This window comes from Hyperolius riggenbachi, chromosome 9 (assembly GCF_040937935.1).
Source record: "Hyperolius riggenbachi isolate aHypRig1 chromosome 9, aHypRig1.pri, whole genome shotgun sequence".
In the NCBI taxonomy this organism is placed as follows: domain Eukaryota; kingdom Metazoa; phylum Chordata; class Amphibia; order Anura; family Hyperoliidae; genus Hyperolius; species Hyperolius riggenbachi.
This window is the reverse complement of record NC_090654.1, coordinates 50,714,846-50,739,771: the sequence shown is the minus strand read 5'-3', so window position 1 is coordinate 50,739,771 and position 24,926 is coordinate 50,714,846. Positions and strand designations below refer to the sequence as shown.

The 24,926-nt window shown below is 43.9% G+C and overlaps 1 protein-coding gene across 3 annotated transcripts in view; it reads left to right on the top strand.

Annotated features, from left to right (window-relative positions):
• LOC137532315 (renalase-like) overlaps positions 1 to 24,926 on the top strand; it is a 603,961-nt gene that overhangs the window by 10,423 nt on the left and 568,612 nt on the right. For 2 of the 3 annotated variants that reach the window (XM_068252726.1, XM_068252717.1), the window contains one exon: positions 24,640 to 24,689. The gene's annotated coding sequence lies outside the window, so the exon portion shown is untranslated. Of the gene's footprint in view, positions 1 to 24,639; positions 24,690 to 24,926 lie in introns of those variants that run through there. The other variant, XM_068252721.1, reaches the window with a different exon arrangement.

Below are 24,926 nucleotides of genomic sequence, written 5' to 3'. Positions count from 1 at the left end.
CTACACACGCTAGATTCTCAGTGCAGGAAGTCCTTAAAGCAAACCTGTACTGAAATTAAGTCAAAATAAACATACATACATCATACTTGCCTCCTGCAGAGCCTACTCATCAATATAAATAAAAGTGCTGCGGAATATGTTGGCGCTATATAAATAATAAAATAATCTCTTTCTCCTCTCCTTCGTCCTGTTTAAGCACTGTGATCAGTGGAATTCTCTATCCTCCATTTTGAAAATTGGCCATTACCCCATAACCGCTTTCTGGTCAGCACACTGTTAAACTGTAACATTGCCCACTTGAGCCAAAGAGAAACATAGACATTGTACATCAGTTGTCCTTTCAGATATACAGTGGTTTGCAAAAGTGTTCAGTTTTCCACATTTTGTCATATTACTGCCACAAAGATGAATCAACTTTATTGGAATTCCACGAGAAAGACAGGTGTACACGTGAAGTGGAATGAAAATCATACATGATTCCAAACATTTTTTACAAATAACTGCAAAGTGGGGTGTGCGTAATTATTCAGCCCCCTTTGGTCTGAGTGCAGTCAGTTGCCCATAGACATTGCCTGATGAGTGCTAATGACTAAATAGGGTGCATCTGTGTGTAATCTAATGTCAGTACAAATTAAGACTGCTCTGTGACTGCCTCAGAGGTTTTCTAAGAGAATATTGGGAGCAACAGCACCCTGAAGTCCAAAGAACACACCAGACATGTCAGGGATAAACTTATTGAGAAATTTAAAGCAGGCTTAGGCTACAAAAAGATTTCCAAAGCCTTGAACGTCCCACGGAGCACTGTTCAAGTGATCATTCAGAAATGGAAGGAGTATGGCACAACTGTAAACCTACCAAGACAAGACCGTCCACCTAAACTCACAGGCCGAACAAGGAGAGCGCTGCTCAGAAATGCAGTCAAGAGGCCCATGGTGACTGGACGAGCTGCAGTAATCTATAGGTCAGGTGGGGGAATCTGTCCATAGGACAACTATTAGTCGTGCACTGCACAAAGTTGGCCTTTATGGAAGAGTGGCAAGAAGAAAACCATTGTTAACAGAAAAGAATAAGAAATCCCGTTTGCAGTTTGCCACAAGCCATGTGGGGGACGCAGCAAACATGTGGAAGAAGGTGCTCTCTTCAGATGAGACCAAAATGAAACTTTTTGGCCAAAATGCAAGGCGCTATGTGTGGCGGAAAATTAAAGGTGCCCATACACTCGTCAGAGTGGCAGCAGATAGATAAGAAATGCATCTGATGATCTATCTGATGCGTTTTTAGAACATTTTTTTACCAGGATAGAATTCCAATAGATTTCAGTTTGAAATCTATTGAAATTCGATCTGATGGCATTTTTTTGCCATCAGATTTCCATTAAGGCCAATGCAAACTGATAAGCAATCTCATCAGATCGACCTAAATTTTCCACCCTGCCAGTTCGATGGAAATCCATCGAAATCCATCGCAATCGGCCATCGATCGGTCGATTGGCCAACCGATTTGCAAACGATCAATCGATCGGTCGGCCACAAAATCGGCTGAGTGTATGGGCCCCTTAACACTGCACATCAAACACACCATCCCCACTGTCATATATTGTGGTGGCTGCATCATGCTCTGGGGGTGCTTCTCTTCAGCAGGGACAAGGGAAGCTGGTCAGAGTTGATGGGAAGATGGATGGAGCCAAATACAGGGCAATCTTGGAAGAAAACCTCTTGGAGTTTGCAAAAGACTTGAGACTGGCGCGGAGGTTCACCTTCCAGCAGGACAATGACCCTAAACATAAAGCCAGGGCAACAATGGAATGGTTTAAAACATATCCATATGTTAGAATGGCCCAGTCAAAGTCCAGATCTAAATCCAATTGAGAATCTGTGGCAAGATCTGAAAACTGCTGTTCACAAACGCTGTCCATCTAATCTGACTGAGCTGAAGCTGTTTTGCAAAGAAGAATGGGCAAGGATTTCAGTCTCTAGATGTGCAAAGCTGGTAGAAACATACCCTAAAAGACTGGCAGCTGTGATTGCAGCAAGAGGTGGTTCTACAAAGTACTGACTCAGGGAGCCGAATAATTACGCACTCCCCACTTTGCAGTTATTGATTTGTAAAAAATGTTTGGAATGTTGTATGATTTTTGATCCACTTCTCACATGTACACCACTTTGTATTGGTCTTTCACGTGGAATTCCCAAAAAATTGATTCATGTTTGTGGCAGTAATGTGACAAAATGTGGAAAACTTTAAGGGGGCCGAATACTTTTCGCAAACCATTGTAACTGACAGCAACTGATATATTTCAGAACTGTAAGGAATCGTTGTTAGAAGAAAATGTTGAGTTTCTGAGATGACCTGATGGTGAGGTTAGTATGTAATATTTATTTGCAGGTACATCATGTTTATTTTAAATAATTATACTCCGTTCAGGTTCACTTTAATGGCCGCATCAGGACCGGAGTTTAATCCAGCGTGTGTACATAGCTTAACATCATGGTGAAACTGGTACAAAACTCTAGATAATCTGTGTGCAATGACTCACCTGTACATTAGTGAGAAATCTGCCTGGCCAAAGGCATTATACTCCCCAAACCACTGCTCTGTGATGTTCCTCATCTGCCATCCGCCCTACCCCCCTCACCTTCCCCTGCATGGCAACAGAACATGTTGTTAGCGTGGAGGCTAGCGACACGTCGGTACAGACTCGGGCCTTCCTTGTCGCCTGGGAGGTCAAGTCCCAATCCTATCGGGTGCCTGTGTATGTGGCTGTGAACTGTATTCATACTTGATCCCTTGAGAGACAGTGCTGTTTCCAACTGCCAAGCAGCCAGTATCTCCTTCTGTGCATATGTATATCTATAAAAAAAAATCCTTTTAGCCTGTTGCATTGTTAGGGGGTGTGGTTATAGATAATGGCAGTTGATGCTGTGTTTTTTTCATATCTGTCAGTAGTAAAGATGATTACGTGCAGGCTGTGGATTAAAAATATGAATATATTGCATTGCAAATATCAATCATTTCTTGATCTCTCTTCTATGTTTTACCTTCTCACTTAGCAATGTATTGATTTATTTTTTCCCTTTTCCGCTAAAGTTCCTCTTTAAAGAGAGTTTGAAGCCATAAAATATACCTCTTTTTACTGGACAGTTATCTTAAGCAATAAGATTATAGTTGATACGCCGCATCCCTGCGGCAGAACGCGGTATTTATACCCCCAAAATCCCTGGGGCAAAATTCTACGACTTTCCAGGTCGTGGATTTTGCTGGCTGGGGGAGGCAGAGCTTTGCGTTGTAGCTCTGCCTCTGCTGGAGTCAATCTCTGCTGATCTCCTCCTCCCCCAACCCCCCCCCCCCCCCCCCCCCCCCAGTGAAAGATTGGTGATTGGTGGAGATTGACTTGAGCAGAGGCAGAGCTACTGAGCAAAGCTCTGCCTCTTCCAGGAAGGATCATTGAATTTTGACCCAGGAATTTCAGGGGGGTAAAAACCTTGTTCTGCCGTGGGAATGTGGCGTATCAGCTATGATCTTATTGCTTAAGATAACTGGCCAGTAAAAAGAGGTATTTTTTGTGGCTTCAGACTCTCTTTGGCGGGACCAGCCGTACTTCCCGTATCTGTCCCATTCACCAGCCTGACTGTCACCCGGAGAGGGAGGGGGCATGGTCTGATTTAACCCCTCACTGGCCTCCTCTCCAGCAGCTACAGCGGAATTTCTGCGTTTTATTTACATAGGCAGAGCATGTACCAGCGGTAGAGAAAACCGCAGCAAAACCAAAGCTCTGACGATCTCAAGATTGTCTTAACCTTAATCACGATTTTCGGTTTAAAACCGAAAATCGTTCAGCCCTACGTTTTAGTGCATCGCACTGTCAAAAACAAGCCTTCAGACTATTGCGCGGTGTTCCCTATCTGGTCAAGCAGGAAGTGATGTGCGTGTGATGCGCGCTTGCTGTCACTTCCTGCTTCTGGTATGTGGAAATGCACAGAAGCGTATTGTTAAAATACTCTTCCACGCATGCACGGCGCAATTTTTACAGATGCCGCCATAGACTAACATGAATTCCGGGCCGATGCAGATCGCTGAAACTTAGTGCAAAAGCTGCGCAGTAACGAGTTCTTAACCTGCTCCAGGGATGCGAAAACGTCACTTCCGTCACAGCGGATTTGAGGTTCACATCCAAAAAAGCAACCTTGAGACTATTTTGAAGCGAGGCACCGCTACCTCACCCTCAGAAGTGGTCACTCACCCTTTATACTGTATTTGACTCTCTGCTAGATGGAGCCATAGTGCATTGGGGTCATCTAGGCCTCCCCAGCCTCTCAGGACTCTTAGACCACTTCCTCTTGCACAGTTCTCATGTATCCATACACCTCAGATAAAAAACATTCAGGCTACCATAGCGTAAAACCATATAGGCCACCATGCTCCTGGTAAGTTGCTTTAGGCAATTAAACTAGTAGAGCTGCGCAGCTGATGCGGAAATAGTGAGGCATGGACATGAATGACATCGGAGGTTTATGTGGAGGAGAAAACGCAGCAACAGAAGCGATCCCCATCGGCCCATGGACAGGGTAGCGCCCATTAAAACTTTGTGTGATTTTATTCATTTTTTTAAGTGTGTACTCTTAGCTATGGTCAACTGGACATAAAATGCACTGGACATAAAATGATATCACACTATCAAATTGCTAGTGTGATGTCATTTTCTATCATGTATGTAAATGTTACTGCAGTGCATTGGGAATTTATCAAAACAAATAGCTATTAATCTAATGCATAAACACAATGATGAAAACTCTAGGCAGCAACTTAGAGTCCGCAGGCCTGTAGCAATACATATGTGAGAGCTCCTGCAACCCTCCAGCACTACACACGTGAGAGTTCCTGCACCCATACACAGGTGAGAGCTCCTGCACCCCTCCAGCACTACACAGGTGAGAGTTCCTGCACCCATACACAGGTGAGAGCTCCTGCACCCCTCCAGCACTACACAGGTGAGAGTTCCTGCACCCATACACAGGTGAGAGCTTCAGCGTCCTTCCACCACCATATAGATGACAGCTCCTGCATCCCTGTAGCACTATACATTTGAGACCACCTGCAATCCTCCAGCAATACACAGGTGAAAGCTCCCACATCCCTGCAGCACTACATACTGGTAAGAGCTCCTGCAGCATTGCACAGGTGAGAGCTCTTTCAGCACTACACAGGTGAGACCTAATGCATCCCCCGTTAAATGTTGATATCAGACACACATTACATCATAGCCAGCCACCCGCACTCTCCCGGTATGAGGATGTGATGCACCCCCACACAAACACATGGACCCCAGGCTGACTCACCTAGTCTGGCACTGCAGTCACCGCACTGACCGCAATGGCCTCTGCTGGAGACGCATTGGCCTCCCGTTCCAGAAGTGGCTCTCCCACTGCTCTGTTACCATGAGGCCTTGCACAAGCCGTGTCATTCTCTCGCGGCCCTGACGGGGCCACTGCTACACACTCAGCGCCGACCCGCAAGCATTTCCTAAAGCCTGCGCTTGCGAACACGTGACCTGACTTTAGCTGTTGAACACATAAGACGTAAGCCACTGAGCCGCCGCTCACTACTGTACATGGAGTGGCGAGCTGTGCACAGCAGGAGAAGGACTGTGCCGTCCAGGGGGATATCTTGAAAAACCGCCACTTTGACCATCTCAAGATCGTCGTTTCCAAAATCGCGATTTCGATCGCAAAACGATAAATTGTTCAGGCCTTACTCCCACACCAACTCTAGGTACTATACCAAGTCATTGCTTCTGACTAAAACTCCACAGAATTGTCTGGAGAGGACCATTACAAATTTGTCACGGTACCTCTTTGACCACTTCCTCTGCACCATGGAAGGGATAGTCTGAGGTTAAACTTAGCCAGCTTTGTGGGTTTCCTATACCCTCTGGTGTAGAACTTATAGTTCCTTTATTGAACCTTTGAGCACATTAAAGAACAAGCGACACCCATGCTAACCTAGAAATAAAAAACACATATATAAGTAGATAAGTATGTAAGTATTTATCTACTTACTGTTATGTAAGTAGATAAATACTACTTCTACTTACATAACAGATGTATTGTGCTATCCCCGTAATGATTCCTGTGAATTTTTATAAAGGAAAAACAGAAAATCCTATTCTAAGCAGTGGCCATCTTGCCAAGCTAATGCTGACATCATATCCGCCCTGACTCTTGGTTTTCCCCCCTCTCTTCTCTTGCTCATTGTGTATTTATTAGCTGCCCTCCTCCCAGAGTCTTCAGACACTCCCACTGAGGTGTATACTAGGACCTGCACTGTAGGATTGCAACAGTATGAAATTCCACGGTATGATAACCGTCAAAAAAAAAATACCACGGTATACGGTATTTAACAATTATTTGGACTTGGGCCCCAGCCCTTTACATTAAATAATGTGCCCCCACCCGCCAGTAATAGGTGGCTGCAGCATAGGTATAGCCAGTGGTAGGTGGCCGCAGCGTAGGTAGCCAGGGATAGGTGTAGCTAGTGGTAGGTGGCGCAGCATAGGCAGCCAGGGATAGGTGTAGCTAGTGGTAGGTGGCCGCAGCATAGGTATCCAGGGATAGGTGTAGCCAGTGGTAGGTTGCCGCAGCATATGTAGCCAGGGATAGGTGTAGCCAGTAGTAGCTACTTGCAGCGTAGGTAGCCAGGGATAGGTGTAGCTAGTGGTAGGTGGCCGCAGCATAGGTATCCAGGGATAGGTGTAGCCAGTGGTAGGTTGCCGCAGCATAGGTAGCCAGGGATAGGTGTAGCCAGTAGTAGCTGCTTGCAGCGTAGGTAGCCAGGGATAGGTGTAGCTAGTGGTAGGTGGCCGCAGCATAGGTATCCAGGGATAGGTGTAGCCAGTGGTAGGTGGCCGCAGCATAGGTAGCCAGGGACAGGTGTAGTCAGTGGTAGGTGGCCTGCAGCACAGGCAGCCAGAGGTAGGTGGCCGCAGCACAAGTAGCCAGGGATAGGTGTAGCCAGTGGTAGGTGGCCGCAGCATAGGTAGCCAGGGACAGGTGTAGCCAGTGGAAGGTGGCCGCAGCATAGGTAGCCAGGGACAGGTGTAGCCAGAGGTAGGTGGCCGCAGCACAAGTAGCCAGGGATAGGTGTAGCCAGTGGTAGGTGGCCGCATCATAGGTAGCCAGGGATAGGTGTAGCCAGTGGTAGGTGGCCGCAGCATAGGTAGCCAGGGACAGGTGTAGCCAGAGGTAGGTGGTCGCAGCATAGGTAGCCAGGGATAGGTGTAGCCAGAAGTAGGTGGTCGCCGCATAGGTAGGCAGGGATAGGTGTAGCCAGAAGTAGGTGGTCGCAGCATAGGTAGCCAAGGATAGGTGTAGCCAGAGGTAGGTGGTCGCAGCTTAGGTAGCCAGGGATAGGTGTAGCCAGTGGTAGGTGGCCGCAGCATAGTTAGGCAGGGATAGGTGTAGCCAGAAGTAGGTGGTCGCAGCATAGGTAGGCAGGGATAGGTGTAGCCAGAAGTAGGTGGTCGCAGCATAGGTAGCCAGGGATAGGTGTAGCCAGTGGTAGGTGGCCGCAGCATAGGTAGGCAGGGATAGGTGTAGCCAGAAGTAGGTGGTTGCAGCATAGGTAGCCAGGGATAGGTGTAGCCAGAAGTAGGTGGTCGCAGCATAGGTAGCCAGGGATAGGTGTAGCCAGTGGTAGGTGGTTGCAGCACAGGTAGCCAGTGGTAGGTGGTTTCAGCATAGGTAGCCGGGGATAGGTGTAGCCAGTGGTAGGTGGCCGCAGCATAGGTAGCCAGGGATGGGTGTAGCCAGAAGTAGGTGCTTGCAGCATAGGTAGCCAGGGATAGGTGCAGCTAGAATTAGGTGGCCAGCACAGAGAGCCGGAGGGAGGGAGAGAGGACAAATACTCACTTGTCAGCAGCCAAGTCCTCACGCGTTTACTGTGTTTCATTCTACTTCCTGTTTGTGCTTGCATCATCTCCTTGTAATAGCACCCAGGGGGCGCTGTTTCAGGGAAATGTGATGAAAGAACAATGAAGCCCAGTACAGCGTGGAGGACGGACCTGGCTGCAAATGAGTATTGCCGCAAGTGTTTATCACCACCGCTGTTCGTGTGCCGCCGCTACGTCGCTCCGCCCCCCAGTAGCTCCGCCCCCTGAAACGAGATTGTCCACGGTACGATTACCGTGCACAATCATACCGTGGTATATCGCGGCAACCCTACTGCACTGTCGATAACGATAAATTGTTCAGGCCTTACTCCCACACCAACTCTAGGTACTATACCAAGTCATTGCTTCTGACTAAAACTCCACAGAATTGTCTGGAGAGGACCATTACAAATTTGTCACGGTACCTCTTTGACCACTTCCTCTCCACCATGGAAGGGATAGTCTGAGGTTAAACTTAGCCAGCTTTGTGGGTTTCCTATACCCTCTGGTGTAGAACTTATAGTTCCTTTATTGAACCTTTGAGCACATTAAAGAACAAGCGACACCCATGCTAACCTAGAAATAAAAAACACATATATATAAGTAGATAAGTATGTAAGTATTTATCTACTTACTGTTATGTAAGTAGATAAATACTACTTCTACTTACATAACAGATGTATTGTGCTATCCCCGTAATGATTCCTGTGAATTTTTATAAAGGAAAAACAGAAAATCCTATTCTAAGCAGTGGCCATCTTGCCAAGCTAATGCTGACATCATATCCGCCCTGACTCTTGGTTTTCCCCCCTCTCTTCTCTTGCTCATTGTGTATTTATTAGCTGCCCTCCTCCCAGAGTCTTCAGACACTCCCACTGAGGTGTATACTAGGACCTGCACTGTAGGGTTGCAACGGTATGAAATTCCACGGTATGATAACCGTCAAAAAAAAAAATACCACGGTATACGGTATTTAACAATTATTTGGACTTGGGCCCCACCCCCTTACATTAAATAATGTGCCCCCACCCGCCAGTAATAGGTGGCTGCAGCATAGGTATAGCCAGTGGTAGGTGGCCGCAGCGTAGGTAGCCAGGGATAGGTGTAGCTAGTGGTAGGTGGCGCAGCATAGGCAGCCAGGGATAGGTGTAGCTAGTGGTAGGTGGCCGCAGCATAGGTATCCAGGGATAGGTGTAGCCAATGGTAGGTTGCCGCAGCATATGTAGCCAGGGATAGGTGTAGCCAGTAGTAGCTACTTGCAGCGTAGGTAGCCAGTGACAGGTGTAGCTAGTGGTAGGTGGCCGCAGCATAGGTATCCAGGGATAGGTGTAGCCAGTGGTAGGTTGCCGCAGCATAGGTAGCCAGGGATAGGTGTAGCCAGTAGTAGCTGCTTGCAGCGTAGGTAGCCAGGGATAGGTGTAGCTAGTGGTAGGTGGCCGCAGCATAGGTAGCCAGGGACAGGTGTAGTCAGTGGTAGGTGGCCTGCAGCACAGGCAGCCAGAGGTAGGTGGCCGCAGCACAAGTAGCCAGGGATAGGTGTAGCCAGTGGTAGGTGGCCGCAGCATAGGTAGCCAGGGACAGGTGTAGCCAGTGGAAGGTGGCCGCAGCATAGGTAGCCAGGGACAGGTGTAGCCAGAGGTAGGTGGCCGCAGCACAAGTAGCCAGGGATAGGTGTAGCCAGTGGTAGGTGGCCGCAGCATAGGTAGCCAGGGACAGGTGTAGCCAGTGGTAGGTGGCCGCAGCATAGGTAGCCAGGGACAGGTGTAGCCAGAGGTAGGTGGTCGCAGCATAGGTAGGCAGGGATAGGTGTAGCCAGAAGTAGGTGGTCGCAGCATAGGTAGGCAGGGATAGGTGTAGCCAGAGGTAGGTGGTCGCAGCATAGGTAGCCAGGGATAGGTTTAGCCAGTGGTAGGTGGCCGCAGCATAGGTAGCCAGGGACAGGTGTAGCCAGTGGAAGGTGGCCGCAGCATAGGTAGCCAGGGACAGGTGTAGCCAGAGGTAGGTGGCCGCAGCACAAGTAGCCAGGGATAGGTGTAGCCAGTGGTAGGTGGCCGCAGCATAGGTAGCCAGGGACAGGTGTAGCCAGTGGTAGGTGGCCGCAGCATAGGTAGCCAGGGACAGGTGTAGCCAGAGGTAGGTGGTCGCAGCATAGGTAGGCAGGGATAGGTGTAGCCAGAAGTAGGTGGTCGCAGCATAGGTAGGCAGGGATAGGTGTAGCCAGTGGTAGGTGGTCGCAGCATAGGTAGCCAGGGATAGGTTTAGCCAGTGGTAGGTGGCCGCAGCATAGGTAGGCAGGGATAGGTGTAGCCAGAAGTAGGTGGTTGCAGCATAGGTAGCCAGGGATAGGTGTAGCCAGAAGTAGGTGGTCGCAGCATAGGTAGCCAGGGATAGGTGTAGCCAGTGGTAGGTGGTCGCAGCACAGGTAGCCAGGGATAGGTGTAGCCAGTGGTAGGTGGTCGCAGCACAGGTAGCCAGTGGTAGGTGGTTGCAGCCTAGGTAGCCGGGGATAGGTGTAGCCAGTGGTAGGTGGCCGCAGCATAGGTAGCCAGGGACAGGTGTAGCCAGTGGTAGGTGGCCTGCAGCACAGGCAGCCAGAGGTAGGTGGCCGCAGCACAAGTAGCCAGGGATAGGTGTAGCCAGTGGTAGGTGGCCGCAGCATAGGTAGCCAGGGACAGGTGTAGCCAGAGGTAGGTGGTCGCAGCATAGGTAGCCAGGGATAGGTGTAGCCAGAAGTAGGTGGTCGCCGCATAGGTAGGCAGGGATAGGTGTAGCCAGAAGTAGGTGGTCGCAGCATAGGTAGCCAAGGATAGGTGTAGCCAGAGGTAGGTGGTCGCAGCTTAGGTAGCCAGGGATAGGTGTAGCCAGTGGTAGGTGGCCGCAGCATAGGTAGGCAGGGATAGGTGTAGCCAGAAGTAGGTGGTTGCAGCATAGGTAGCCAGGGATAGGTGTAGCCAGAAGTAGGTGGTCGCAGCATAGGTAGCCAGGGATAGGTGTAGCCAGTGGTAGGTGGTTGCAGCACAGGTAGCCAGTGGTAGGTGGTTGCAGCATAGGTAGCCGGGGATAGGTGTAGCCAGTGGTAGGTGGCCGCAGCATAGGTAGCCAGGGATAGGTGTAGCCAGTAGTAGGTGAGCGCAGCATAGGTAGCCAGGGATGAGTGTAGCCAGAAGTAGGTGCTTGCAGCATAGGTAGCCAGGGATGGGTGCAGCTAGAATTAGGTGGCCAGCACAGAGAGCCGGAGGGAGGGAGAGAGGACAAATACTCACTTGTCAGCAGCCAAGTCCTCACGCGTTTACTGTGTTTCATTCTACTTCCTGTTTGTGTTTGCATCATCTCCTTGTAATAGCACCCAGGGGGCGCTGTTTCAGGGAAATGTGATGAAAGAACAATGAAGCCCAGTACAGCGTGGAGGACGGACCTGGCTGCAAATGAGTATTGCCGCAAGTGTTTATCACCACCGCTGTTCGTGTGCCGCGGCTATGTCGCTCCGCCCCCCAGTAGCTCCGCCCCCTGAAACGAGATTGTCCACGGTACGATTACCGTGCACAATCATACCGTGGTATATCGTCATACCGGTATACCGCGGCAACCCTACTGCACTGTCTTTTTTTTTTTTTTTTTTTATTTACACATCCAATCACTGAGTCTCCTCAGCCTTGCTTGTAAACGCAAGTAATCAAAGGGTGTTTCTGATAAGCAGATAGGCAGGGAAATAAATGGAAGAGGAGGAATATATTATAGATAAAAAGAACTCCCAGCATTCAACTCTTTGGCAGTGTTTGGCACTAGGGCCAGTGTTCTAAAGTATGTGATAACTACAAACCATAGCAGCAGAAAAAGTTTTGAATGCAGGATTAGCATCTTTATCACTTAATAATACACTCAGACCAGTTGCTGTTGAAATTTGATTTGTATGGTTTTAATACCGCTTTAAAGAGGTATAGAGCAATAATGTTCTTTTTGTTTTTTGACTGAGAGAGCTGAGACACACCAGAAAAGCTCCCCAAACGTTAGAGGTTTCAAAAGCTCTTCCCAATGTAATGCTATGTTTTTTTGTTTTTTTTTATAAAACCTCATCGCTCCAGTGTGCACAGACACATAGGATAACATTAGCAGGAGGTTTCAAAAACTCAAAATGCTCAGAAAAACTCATCTGGTGTGCACCAGGCCAGAGAGAAAAATTCTTAGCTCCTTTTCCCAACAAGATATAAATGATGGGAAACATTTTGAAAGGTTTATTGAATCCTTGTCATTTACATTTGTAAATTCTCCTGTGAAATGACATGTCATAAGTTAAACCTGTGTATGTACAGTCACATTCCTACATATAACTAAGCTGTACTGCAGTCAAGCTTGACATGAGTCATTCAAGTATTTTGCTGCCATGCAAGACCTGCAATTAGTTAATAGGCTAGGTTCACAGTGGTCAGTTGTAGAACGCATGTTTTATAATGAGTGTGAACTGCAATGAAGACTGAATATGTAATACAAAGACTGCATGCAGAGAGTTAGAATAATACGATCAGTTACGACTCAGCACTGTGAACAGGTGCATAGAATTGTATGGGCAGTGAGTTGACATGTTGAATTATTCTGCAACCCAACTGAGTACTGTGAACTTGCCCTTAGGCCTCTTTCACAGTGAGACGTTGCGTTTGATGCGAGGTTAAAGTCGCACAATGTGCCCCTAACGCAGCGCATGTAGGTTATAAAAATGGACGTTATTTTGCACTGCGTTGTGTGTCTCTTGGTGCGCCGTTTTCGTCGCATACTGATGGAACGAAAACGGAGCATGCGTTACATTAAAAAAAAATATTACTGAGCATGTGCAATGCACATAATGCAGCAGATACATTGCTAAACATACAGCGTTCAGCACTTTTTAATAACGTTACACACTAACGCAACGTGTGCACTGTGAATGTCGCACAGACTTTGCATTGCTGTGCGTTACTCTGCGTTAATATATTTTATAACGTGCGACTTTACCATCCCACTGTGAAAGAGCCCTAAGTGTAGAGAACAGATAAAAAAAATAAAAGTTCAAGATTTGCCTCTGTAGGAGCTGAAAAAAAAATTATGGGCTAGTTCACAATGCTCTGTTGCAATGCAGAATCAATTTTCATGACAACTACAGGGTTTTGGAGTGGGTACAAAATTCATCCAACTCCAGGTACCCAAAAATTGCTCAGACTCCTCGACTCCACAGCCCTGGTCAATTCACTGCCCATACAATCCTATGGGCCTGTTCACAGTACTGCATTGTAACTGATCACTTTATTCTTAAGGTGCGTACACACATGCGACTATAGCCGTTTGAAACGATCGTTCCCCGATCATTTCAAACGACGATCGTTTGAAAAAAAGCAGCCAACGACCATGAAGTCTGACGATGGACGAGCTAGATCGTTCAAAACGAATGATCTAGCTTGGTGGATTTTTCCCAACGACGATCGTTTGCAAAAGTAGTACTTCGTTGGAAACGATCGTTCGTACTAGGCTTGACATGCGCATTTCATTATTTTTCCATGGAACTTTTTATTTTTATGCGCAAGCGCAATAGTTGCTTTTACGTGATGTAACGTTCGTTCTAACGATCAGATCGTTACACACCTTTTAAAACTAACTTTACTTACGTCAATTATAAGTTCGTTCGCCGGTCACAACGAACGATCGTTGTCGCATGTGTGTACGTAGCATCACTCTCTGCATGCAGGCTTTGTATTAAAATGTCCAGTCTCCGTTGCAGTTCACACACATTACAACGCATGCTTTATGCAACTGATCACTGTGAACCTAACTTGAAAAACTATCCTATTTCCCATGAGTGAAATTAAGGATTAGGACTGTAGATAAAATTGTATATCTCATCTGTTTATTTTTACTTCAGGTTTGCTTTATCAATTAGCTGAACAATACATATTTCTTCTTTGAGATTGCATTAGAGTTTGGTCTTGAAGACTCAATAAATGAAAATGGCGCTTTCCCATTTTTTTCTGTAAGTTATTTTATCATCAAGAGACAACCACTGTAAATGTAGAAGATTTAGTCTAAGTTCACAGTAGTCACTTGCATAATGCACACGATAAAATGTGTGTGAACTGCAATTAAAACTGGAACTAGTCTTTAATGCAAAGCCTGCATGCAGCAAGTTAAAATAACGCGATCCATTACTGTGGACAGGCCCATAGAATTGTATGGGCAGTAAGTTGACCTGCAGAATTATTCTACAATGCAACTTAGCACTATGAACCTAGCCTAAGGGCTCATTTCCACTATTGCGGTGCGGAATCGCCTGGATTCCACCGCTGATGAAATCGCCGATTCCCCATGCGTTTTTGCCGCGAATTCACATGCGAATTCGCATAGGTGAGGGTATATGCGATTTTAACCATGTTACTGCCTGTGTGAATTTACATTGGTACCTATGCGAATTCGCGGCAAAAAACGCATGCAATTTCCCTACTAAATTGTGTGCGATTCGCCTGCATTCCACACGCAGGCGAATTCTGATGGCTCTGCCGTGCAGAAAAATCCTGCACAGAAAAACGCACAGCAAAACTGACAAGTGGAAACAGGCCCATCCATTTGTATTGGCTGTGCGAATCCGCATGCAGGAAACGCATGCAGATTCGCGATAGTGGAAACGGGCCCTAAATGGATAATGTTCCACCTGTCCCTTTCTTGCTACTGTATAAACCTGTATTTACTTGGGGGCCCTAATTATGCATAGATTTTGATTGATTGAATGTTTGATTCCATTTTTTTTTTTTTTATTTTTTTTTTTTATATAGAATGTACCGGGAAGTCTATTTTGTTAAAACTATTGCAGTGTATGTCTCGATTAGAACTTTTTGTTTCCTTTGAGATTGCACTAGTAAATAGTGCTTCCTCAATGCTTTACTGCAAGTTATTCTGTCATCAAGAAACAACCACTGTAAATGTATAAGATTAAATGCACAAGTGTACCCAAGACAACATGTGACATGAGACAATCATGTGTATGTAAAGTGCGAAAAATATTAATAACCAGGCTGTTTTACTTGTTTTATTTTGCTGTCTGAAAAAGTTAACTTTTAGGCATTCAAAGGAAAGCTTCTGTCTTGTCTTCTGGGAATATAGTAAATCTCACTGATAAGCAAATGACAGCCAAAAACGCTTTCCTGGCAGAATACAACTGAGAGCAGAGGGAGGTAGAAAAGGGTCAATAGTTCATTTTTCATTTAGGGATACTTAAGGCAACAAAACATTCAATACTTTGTTGGTTTTATTTTATATTTAAACATTTACAAACACTTTTTTTTTTTTTTTTTTTTTTTTAAGGATTAGGAGTATAAATACAATTGTTTTATCGTATCAGTTATTTTCACCTTGGGCTCACTAAAAGTATGTTCCCTTAGATGTTCCTGTATAAAATTGTATTCCCTGTATTCACAGTGATTGTCAGTGTCCACAGGAGATCATTGGCAACTGTTTACCATACATTTTTGAGATTCAAATACCAGATTCCAGCCTTTCTCGCAGTGCTGATGGGTAACATATTCAGTTTATTTATTTGTTATTGCAATAAGGCATCTGTAAGTCCCTCCTAGTAGTAAGAAAGAGGTTACATTTATATGTATAATTTACTGAAAATAATACATGCAGGCTTTCTGTGTATTTGTAAATCTACATTAAATAACAAATGCTCGGCTCAGTCATTTCCTTCTCTAATAGCCTCTGTGGTTTGTCAGATAATAATTATTTGCTTCTTGCTCAATATTGGAAAGTGTAAATTGAACTGGTGTTGTGTGACGCCTAGCTTGTACTGACCAATAGAGGGCAGTAGAGAACTGGGAACTGTTGCCTGTCAGGCTCTGCTGACATTTAAGAGGAAGCAGCAGGGCTATTGGAAAGGATGATGCATCATGTCAGTAGTAATATGGAGAGTAGGCTTTTGCCAGGCTCAGATATATAAGCCGCTAATAGAGTAACAACAGTTTCTGTTATTTTAATGCTCCCAACATAACTGGGATATCAATTTTGGGCATATTTTATAATAATGGTGTGCAGAATATTTATACAGAAAAATAAAGACTCATTTTCTGAGGACCAAACCGCAAACTTTCTTGGAAAAGCATGTAAACTGTAGAAATAAATATAAGAGCTCTGGTGCCTTGTGTTTTTACAATACAGCCATTATGTGAACAGAAGGGGGTCATCTGAATGTGAAGCTGTGAGCACTGAATTAGGCTGGCACAAACACATAACAGCTGATTGCATCGCTTTGATCGAATCTGCCAGGAATCGACTGACGGGGGGCGGCACGGTGGCGTAGTGGTTAGCACACTCGCTTTGCAGCGTTGGGTCCCCGGTTTGAATCCCAGCCAGGGCACTCTCTGCAAGGAGTTTGTATATTCTTCCCATGTCTGTGTGGGTTTCATCCGGGCACTCCGGTTTCCTCCAACATCCCAAAAACATAAAGATAATTTAATTGGCTTCTCCCTAAATTAGTCCTAGACTATGATACGTACACTACACAATACATACATAAACCTATGACTATGGTAGGGATTAGATTGTGAGCTCCTCTGAGGGACAGCTAAGAGGCAATATAGTATGTACAATGCTGTGGAAAATGTTTGTGGTATATAAATACTTATTAATAATATAACCTAACTAATAATATAACTTATAATCAGGTTCTGTTCCGGGAGGTTGTTTGTAGGTTGAGTCCTGTGGTAAACATGGTGATCTGTGGATAAATGAATTACTTTTGGACAACTCTGGATTTGGACATTTTTTGGGGGGTTGTTTTGAATGTGTTTTAAAAGAGTTTTTAAAGGGATAATGTAGGGGGGGTCAAGGGAAAATGAGTTGAAGTTACTCGGGACTTCTAATGGTCCCCCACAGACATCCTGTGCCTGCGCAGCCACTCCCCAATGCTCCGGCCCCGCCTCTGGTTCACTTCTGGAATTTCAGACTTTAAAGTCTGAAAACCACTGCGCCTGCGTTGCCGTGTCCTCGCTTCCCCTGATGCCACCAGGAGCGCACGGCGCAGGCACAGACCATACTGGGCCTGCACAGTACGCTCCTGGGAACATCAGCGGGAGGGAGGACACGGCAACGCAGGCACAGTGGTTTTCTGACTTTAAAGTCTGAAATTCCAGAAGTGAACCAGAGGCGGGGCTAGAGCATTGGGGAGTGGCTGCGCCAACACAGGATGTCTGTGGGGGACCATTAGAAGCCCCGGGTAACTTCAACTCATTTTCCCCCCACCCCCCTACAGTGTCCCTTTAACTACTTATAACAGTTAACACTGTAACATCTAACCACAAAAATATGTAATACAGAAAAACAGTATTGTGTATTTTGCAGGTGAAGACATTTTTGTTTGCAGCTTTGGAACGTTGTAACTCTAGTTGTTTGTAAGTAGGGGACTATACGGACCGAACACTGGCAATCCAGTGCAGGAGATTTGGGCGCAGCTGGCGCCACCATAGACTGTAACAGGAATTACGGCTATAGCGGCGCTCAGTGAGTAACTTGGGCGCCGTCAGAAAACGGAGCTGAAGTTGCTTTTAAAACACTGCAATTCTGCCGCAGCAATAGCTGGAAGCCGAATTACAACATTCCCCACCATCCACAGCAACCTAGAGGGGGAATAGTAATTAACGCCGCCGGGAACTTGTGCAGCAGCAGGATAAGCCATTTTGGCTGTACCCTGCGCCCAAGTCTGCCGACGGCGAATCCTTTTGTACGCATCCGGACTACCTGCCATGTACTTGATGAAGCTGGTCACTTGTGAATTACAATTACTAGGTAATGCCCAATGAGGTTGATCCAGGGATTTTATCTGATTGCCATCTGGAGTCGGGAAGGATTTTTTTTCCCTTTTGTGGATAATTGGACCATGCCTTGTAGGGTTTTTCGCCTTCGTCTGGATCATCAGGGATATGTGAGGGAGCAGGCTGGTGTTGTACTTTGTTCTGTGGTTGAACTCGATGGACGTATGTCTTTTTTCAACCAAAATAACTATGTAACTATGTGAAGTTATGACCATGTTCCTCTTGACATTTTGGTAATAAAAAAACGCTGAGTCAAGTGTTTCTGTTTATGGATAGCGAAGGAGGCACAGTGATCAAGTTAGGTACTGCTTGCTGTAATGTTTTATAATCTTTCTGTGATAATAGAATGATTGTATTCTCCACTTATTACTCTATCTAGTTAAAATGGACCAGAGGAGGTCTTATCTCCGTAACAGAGAACTGTATGATGCACCAAATTATTTCAGCTATCAAAATTATTTTCAGATATCTTCCACAATTTTTAAAAAATAATTTTTAGAGAAAACTGAAAACTTCCTTTTCTGTTCTTGGTGTGAATTTAAAGCCCACTAATAGGAATTAATGTATTACTCCTCGCCTCCTGCTCCGCTACCTGATCTAACAATATATTCCAACATACTCACCTATAGGGTTCCTCCTCAACTTCAGGGGTCACATGACCTCCTTTGCAGGTCCTCCTCCTTGCTTCTTGAATTCCCATACCTCTACTTGCAGCTTCTGTCTCCAGGCCAAACTTCCCTGCTGTAGAAAAGAATGGGAGGAAGGCTGAGTGGCAAGCAAGCCCTACCCTTCCGCAACCCACCATACCAAATCCAAGAAACCTGCAACAGACCATGCTTCATCAGCGCCACATCATAGATACTGTGCAAATTTTGGACAGAGGCGCCAGGCAGGTTAAAATGATCTTAAAACAACTAAAAAGGAGGAGTACAGGTGGACTTACCTCCTGAAATGATGGACAATCGAGATTGTTCAAATCGCAAATAACAATTTATTTTGGCACTCCGCAACGCGTTTCGCAGGTATAACCCGCTTCATCAGGCAAGGAGTGCAAGCTCAAAAAGGTCCAATAGTGGCAATGCGCCTCTGATACTGATTGGTGACTGTAACAGCGACTCCCTACTTTAATAGAAGACAAAGGAGGGGATGAGTGACATTGTGCACTGTGGAGATGATGCATTGTGGGACTCCTCCAAGCTCACTCTAACCTGAATCGCAAATACCTTCTATTTTAAGAAGGCAAAATTCTGTTTTTAGTGAGGGGCCTTTTTGGTCCTTTTTAGTCCTTTTTAGCCCCTTTCATACTCCTAGGAGTTCTGGTTCGCCATGAGCTTGCTGTACAATCTGTCCTCTCTCGCCTGCATTTTTCACCGACTTGGGACATATTCCAGAGCTCATTAAGGGCCTGTCCACACTGCAAAACACGAGAGTGATTAAATTTTCCCATTTGCTAAGTTTCTTGTGGGGGAAAAAAAAAAGATTCTGTGTGATTGTATGCTTTCTTTTATTTATTTCATTATTTTTATTGTCGGGGAAATTGGTTTGGTTGATTTATGTGGGAAAATTGCACTGCATTGTTTAAGATACAGTATATACCTGTATATAATTTTTTGCCCTTCCGTTGTCTGAAACACAAATACAGACACATCAGAAATGCAGCATGTGGGGTGTTTGTGATTTTGCAAGAATTGCGTTATACTAGTGGGAAAAGAATAACGCACTTTAGGTTACATAAAAATTCCCCTGCAATCTGCAGTCAGAAAAATGTACGTACAATCTAATCAGATTGCATGCAGCGTAAAGAAGACCTCCAGCTAGTTCTCCTCTGGTACCACTCTGGCTGAGCAGCCCCCTTTCCTGTTCACACGTCAGGACAACATTAACATGTTTTAATAGTCTTAGTATATAGGTGAGCCATATTATATTTACTTAACATTTGTTTTCAGGTCTGCCTGCTCACATACGCACACACTGCTGTCAGTGTACATATTTTACTCTCTTTTTTTTTTTTTTCTTTCTTTCTTTCTTTATACTATGTTCAGCAACAAAAAAAAAACATTTTTGATGTTTTGTGTCCTATCTGCCAAGCCCCAATTCCGGGCAGGACCCATTCCTGCTTGGCAACATTACAACTATTCTGATAAAGGTTTTCTTTGAAATGTTTGTATGTATAGGTGGTCCTTACAAACAGGTTCTGTTCCAAGAGGTTGTTTGTAAGTTTAGCTACATGTAATATATAGGGAATACAATATACATAGGGAAATGTGGATACATGATTTATTTTTAGACAACTCTGGATTTGGATTTGTTGTTTTTTTCAATCTACTTCAAATGTTTTAAACTGTTTCAAACATTACTTTATCACATAACTAAAATATGTAATAACAGGACAGCACTGTAAATTTTGTACATGGAGACAATTTTGTTTGTACATATGAAAAGTTGTTATTGAAGTCGTTTGTGAGTAGGGGACTGTCTGTACTGGCGTATAAAATTTGTTTTTAGAAATATGTAGTCAGTTGCATGACTAAAAATGCAGGGTAGGTGAATTATGGTGTGGGTATCCCAAAATATACCTGTTTACTGCCTACGGGTGCGCTTTTCACCTTCATGCGACTTTGCAAGACATTTAGCTTGACTTTCTGTAAATGTACTTTGTTTTTTTCTAATTCCTTCTCTTATGTTTTTATCTGCATAATTGTCCTGGTGTGAGCTCTGTGTGGCTGTAAAGCGTACATCTCTATTTTATGCTAGCATTTTTTTTTTATTGTATATTATTTGTTAAATGTCGTGACTGCTGCTTCAAGGGATCCCTGCGTTCTATGTGGGAAAAATGTCAACAAGCCTTAAAATTCCAGGAATCCCCAAACTTCCATCAAAGCAATAGAAATAAACAAGAAAATTGTAGTAAGATGTTGGGTGAGATTAGCATTAGCTACATATTTACACGTAGGAGAGATTCTTCATATTCATATTCCTTCACTAGAATTCAATTTTTAGGCTTTTCACGTTTATTTATTTTTAAGGGCACTTTTTATTTATTATTTTGTCTTTGTATATTATGATTATTATTATTGTCCTTTATAAAGTCAAACTCATTGCACAGTGCTGTACATTTAAAGAAGGGGTGTAAATTAGGGACTGGAGACAAACAATCACAGAGTCGAGCTGCTTTGGTATTCTGTAGAGAAGAGAGACAGGAGTGGAGCGCCCTGCCCAGAAGGCCTTCATTGTTGTTTTGTCAGTGTGTGTATATTGTTGTTGTTGTTTTTTGTTCCTCGAGGTCTGTTTTGAACCCTTTAAATACTTTTCCTGCATTTCTGAGTGACATTGCTGGTTTATATAAACAGTACACAAGGTGCATGCAGGTCACTCCTTGCTCTGTGATGTGTTATTTCCTGAATGTCTGGAATGAACATTGCCTGTTAATGTCCATCATAGTCCATCTATATACCAATTTACTTCCAGGACTATTTTACCCATCTAGATTCATTCCTCTTGTTTCTTATTTTTCTGTAACTTGCTACATGAATGTGTACCAATTTTAGTGATATGGCAATCCACACATTAATTCTGTTTGTATTTGTACTGGCTGTCATGACTGTACAGTGTCTTGAACTGCTCATGTACATATGTTCGCCAATATTTGTCTTGTCCTATGTATAAGGCTACGGAAGATGTTGGCGCTATATAAATTAAAAATAATAATGTGGAACAGTTTTTTTGTATTTGTCTATAGTTTTTTTTTTTCCTGTTCTTGGTAACCTTGTAAAAACAGTATGGAAATATCCTGTATCATTTTATTCCTCATTTTTCAATAATTTCTGCTTTTGTTTGTACCTGGTACACACCATGTAATTTCCCATCAGATAGACGGGTTAAATAAATAATTTCCAGCAAGTATGATCTGATATCCAGTCGTTTTTTCTGATAGTTTTTGTATTGAAGTGAAAATCTGATCAGGAAAAAGTTGATGAAAATCAAATCACACTTGTCGGAAATTATCTATTTGACCCGTCGAGAATCAAACCCCTTATCCCAGCTGAAGGACTACTGCAATGCCCTGATTGTCGGATCCACAGATAAGATTCTGCACCCCTTACAACTAGTACAGAATGTTGACCCTCTTCTGAAGGTACAATAAATTGCACCACACAGAATTTTCCTAAGTTATGAAACAGAGGCATTTATAATTATACTTGAGGATTTAGCAGGAGCAGCTGTATAGTTAATACAGAAAAACAGAGGTGGACCACTGACTAAGTGACCTAGGCAGGTGGCTAAGTATTGGTGCATTGCCAGGGCCTGGTTACCACATTCTGTAAGCCCCACCCCCACCTTACTAAAAAAAGTCAGCCTGGATTCTGGAAGCATAGAAAGCCAAAGTGCTACCTATAGCCCCATTAAGGTGATATGTATGTATATGTGTGTGTGTGTGTGTGTGTGTGTGTGTGTGTGTGTGTGTGTATATATATATATATATATATATATATATATATATATATATGTGTGTGTGTATATATCTATATATATATATATATATATATATAATCTCAGCATAAGAAGCTAATGGTTGATGTAATTTGTAGAAAGAGACAGGGCCAGTTTTTAAGTAGTCAAGAAATATCTTCTAGCAGTAGCTGATGGTATAAATAACCCATAGCACCTCTTACACCTGCGCTTTTCTTCTTGTTGTGCTTGCAGCCTCTATTGATGGGTAACAGATAAAGCTCCTGGCCATCTCACACTTTATTATCTTGGATGGTTAAAGTGAACCCAAGGTGAGAGTGATATGGTGGCTTCCATATTTTTTTTTTTACTTTTTAAGCAATACCAGTTGCCGCCTGCATGTCCTGCTGATCCTCTGCCTCTAATACTTTCAGCCATAGACCCTGAAAAAATGTCAGCCTCCATATCACTCTCACCTCGGGTTCACTTTAAAGAACAAGCGACACCCATGCTAACCTAGAAATGAAAAACATATATAAGTAGATAAATACTACTTCTACTTACATAACAGATGTATTGTGCTATCCACTTAATGATTCCTGTGAATTTTTATAAAGGAAAAGCAAAAAATCCTATTCTAGGCAGTGGCCATCTTGCCAAGCTAATGACATCATATCCTCCCTGACTCTTGTTTCCCCCCTCCCTTCTCTTGCTCATTGTGTATTCATTAGCTGCCCTCCTCCCAGAGTCTTCAGACACTCCCACTGAGGTGTATACTAAGAACTGCACTGTCTATTTTTTATTTACACATCCAATCACTGAGTCACCTCAGCCTTGCTTGTAAACACAAGTAATCAGAGGGTGTTACTGATGAGCAGCTAGATAGGGAAATAAATGGAAAAGGAGGAATATATTATAGATAAAAAGAACACCCAGCATTCAACTCTTTGGCACTGTTTGGCACTAGGGCCAGTGCTCCTAAAGTATGTGATAACTACAATCCATAACAGCAGAAAAAGTTTTGCAAGTTTTGAATGCAGGATTAGCATCTTTATCACTTAATACACTCACACCAGTTGCTGTTGAAATTAAATTTTTATGGTGACAATACCGCTTTAAAGCTGTGTTCCTCAACCCTGTCCTCAAGGCCCACCAACAGTGCATGTTTTGTGGCAATCTACAGAGGTAGTTAATCAGCTCTGCTGCGACACTAATTACCTCACCTGTACATGTCTGTGGTTTTCTGCAAAACATGTACTGTTGGTGGGCCTTGAGGGCAGGGTTTGTGCACCTCTGCTTTAAAGGGAACCTTAACTGAGAGGGATATATGGATGTTTCCTCTTAAACCATACCAGTTGCGTGGCAGTCCTGCTGATCTCTTTGGCTGCAGTAGTGGCTGAATCACACACCTAGAACAAGCATGCAGCTAATCCAGTCTGACTTCAGTCAGAGCACCTGATCTGCATGCTTGTTGAGGGGCTGTGGCTAAAAGTATTAGAGACACAGGATCAGCAGGAGAGTCCGGCAACTGGTATTATTTTAAAAGGAAAAATCCATATACTTCTCAGGTTAGGTTCAATTTAAGGGGTAGTTCACAGTGCTCAGTTGCGTTGCAGAATAATGCTGCATGTCAATTCACTGTCCATACAATATAAGGGCCTGTTCACAGTTCTGCCTTGTAGCAGATCACATTATTGAACTTGCTGCATGCAGGCTTTATATTAAATTCTATGTCCAGTCTCCATTCAGTTCACATAAATTTTAACACGTGCATTGTGCAACTGACCACTGTGAATCCAGCCTTTTTTTTTTTTAATGCATGATTAGAAAGTGGTCTATTTTACCTCAAAACTATATTTTGGATTAGTTAACCACCACTGACCTACTGATGGTGAAATACGATGTTGTTGTTGTTTTCCTTTTTTTGATCAGTTAGTTTTATTTAATTGCTTATTTTAAAAGGTGCATATTTAGCAATAAATAGCACATTTTCCTGATGGCAAAGAATAATAAAGAAGCACTTTTTTTAAAAAATTTTACGGTATTCGATTTACTGATAAAAGCTTCCAATACAAATGGACACATTCTTTTGAATAAAGACACACTGATCTGATATATATCTATTAGTGAAATTTGATTTTTAGCGATATACCCTGTATAAATAAATAAAAAGATTTTTCAGGAAGGGATTAAATTAAGCTGAAGATCATTAGATTTTTACCAAACTGTGGGTTTGCCTCTGAGAATTTGATTCATTTTACCGATGGGAAAAAGTGTTTTCTTCCCGGCGATATCCGATATAAGGAAAACGGTTATAAGGAATCAACCTGTCAGCTTTACTTAGCCTAGCATTGTTCCGTTATTAACATAAGCACGTGTTTAAAATCAAATTACACAACAGCATGGTGTTTATAATGCTTTTTCCTCTTCCTGACATTTTAGTTTAGCGCTGATGAAGATGAGCCGTTTGAAGAGAAAATCAACTCCGTACAGTAAGTGGATGACTGCGAAATATTGTCTTGATTTCCCCCCCCCCCCCCCCCTTCTTTAGTTGGTAAACGTTTTGACTTGCGGCCTGTTGCTCTGTACAGTGTAAATGTGTTTCTGGTTTCCCTATCGTGTGGCGGTGCAAAGTGTGTTGCCGTTTCATAATGATAATAATAATGTAAGAATTTATATGCGATCATAATGTACTCCAGAGGCAGCAGATGACCCCGGGTCACCAGTCA